Source organism: Gnatocerus cornutus, chromosome 7 (assembly GCF_029298725.1).
Source record: "Gnatocerus cornutus isolate USDA-ARS CGAHR chromosome 7, icGnaCorn1.1, whole genome shotgun sequence".
NCBI lineage: Eukaryota > Metazoa > Arthropoda > Insecta > Coleoptera > Tenebrionidae > Gnatocerus > Gnatocerus cornutus.
Genome location: NC_142239.1, coordinates 2,175,592 through 2,177,730, shown reverse-complemented (window position 1 = coordinate 2,177,730; position 2,139 = coordinate 2,175,592). Strand labels below are relative to the sequence as shown.

Sequence of the window (2,139 nt, the reverse complement as noted above, 5' to 3'; positions counted from 1 at the left end):
AATTCTGCATGTTAGTGCTCGTTTTCCCGGGAGTGTGCACGATGCTGCTATTTGGCAACTCAGTGATGTTCAGACGCATTTAAGAAGAGGTTTTTTTAACAACAATGATGAGACAACTTGGTTACTAGGCGATTCTGCATATCCATAACACCATACTTGTTGACACCAATTAACGGGGCAGATCCAAATACTCCAGAAGGACGATACACCAGTGCCCATCGTTTAACAAGAAATAGTATAGAACGGTGTTTTGGTGTTCTTAAAAGTGCTTGGAGATGTTTACACAGTGACAAAGTTTTAAAATATAATCCACTATTTGTGGCAAAAATTGTTTACGCTTGCAGTATGTTACACAATATCTTGCGAATGAGAAATATTGACATTGAAATTGATTATGACATGCAAAATGAAGTTGAAATAGAAGATTTTAATGATCCTAATTTCAATGTTCATTTGTTACATTTGGGAAGGCAAAGAAGAAACAACGTTATTCAAAATAATTTTTTATAGAAACAGTTCTTTAACACAAATACAGCTACCAACTTAACAATCACTCATCTTTAAACTTTGTATTATAATTAATATAAAAATAAATTTTATTCAGCATTTTCTTCAGTCTCGAGGTTTGGATATTTCAACTTAAGTTTTAGTGTCTCCAATTCCACCAACTTATTTAAATTGTCACTTATATTTTTCAAAATCTCTATTTTTTCTTTTTCCATGTCATTGGTTGAAATATTCCTTACTGCACTATTAAGAGTCTTGTATGTTTTTTTTTTATCATTTCTTTAGATGTAGGAAATTCTGTAGACTCGACGGTGGGAATTTCTGTATAATCTACTGTAGGAATTTTTTTTGATTCTTTTGTCTCTACTGAGGTCGTTGGGATTACAGGTTCTTCTGAAATGATTATTAAATATTAAAAATATATATACACTCACTGATTGATTACCTTCTAATCCTAATTCTGGAATATTCAGACCGTCTACAACAATATTCCCTGTCACATTTAATAATCGTGTTTCTAGTTTTGTTAGAGGAGCTTCCATATCTCCTTTGTTGCCTGTTTCTTTCTGGGCTTGTTTCAATGATCGAGCTTTCGCTCTAACACTAGTCTTCCAATTACTGAACGTCTGAAACGTACATATGTTTGATACTTCTAATTGTCATTTTAGCGGTAGCAAATAATTTACCTTTTTCCACTCTTTATACTCTTTCTGCGGGCCACCACTACTATTTAGCAGTACTGTTAATTCAACCCATGCATTTTTAATGTAATTGTTGTCTTCACCCGGTTGAAACGCATTTTCTCTAAAATTAACATCCTGTTCCAACTTGTCGACGTATAAATTAAATTGTTCGACTGTTGTTTTTGCGGTTCTCTTTCTTTTACGATTTTCCATTTTTCTGTATATTTTAAAAATAGTAAGTAATCGATTAATCATTTTGGGAGTTTATTTCAATGTTTTACATACCTGTTTAAAATTGAGCACTTTTCCCGGTAAGGTGTAAGGTTATGCAGTATTCTATCTCTCTTTATCTCTTAAAAATGATTGGCCAAACACAGCGTTCCTTTTTTAATAACGTGTACTATCTGTAAATAAACATTGGCTTGCTTCTTTAAAGTCTCCTTTACCTAAAGTTAACTTAGCGCACAAATGCGTCTGAACGGATGTTATAGAGAATAAGGTTTAAAGGATTAACTTTCATCTTTCCTTTACGGAACATCCTTTAACAAACGGATCCCGTATTAAAAGGTAAAGATACAGAATGCGGGCCTAAGGCATCTAGCTCCCGGACACGGTAAATTAAAATTAACGTTGTTGAAGTTATTATGTGATCCTCTATTGTAGTTGATTCAGGACAAATGAAAGAAAAAAAAACTGTCTACGCAGTCATAGTGGTGAATAAAATTAAACCACATTAGCACTGAAGTTATTAACATCCGGTGATGGCAAAATTGGGCTCTACAGATTGAGTGTAACATTCAAGATGCCATAGATTATCGGACGACTGTACGGAAAGTCCAAGATAAAAAAAAATAGTCTAAAATATGGAAGCTTTGCGTTTCATTGAAAGGGTTTGTTCATATAAGGTACTACTGAACTCTAAGTCTGCTGAAGATCAAGAATTAAAGTG

At 33.4% G+C, this 2,139-nt stretch overlaps 1 pseudogene; it reads right to left on the bottom strand.

Annotated features, from left to right (window-relative positions):
• Positions 1 to 596: 596 nt before the first annotated feature.
• Positions 597 to 1,403, bottom strand: LOC148170655 (uncharacterized; annotated as a pseudogene).
• Between the last annotated feature and the right edge of the window lie 736 nt (positions 1,404 to 2,139).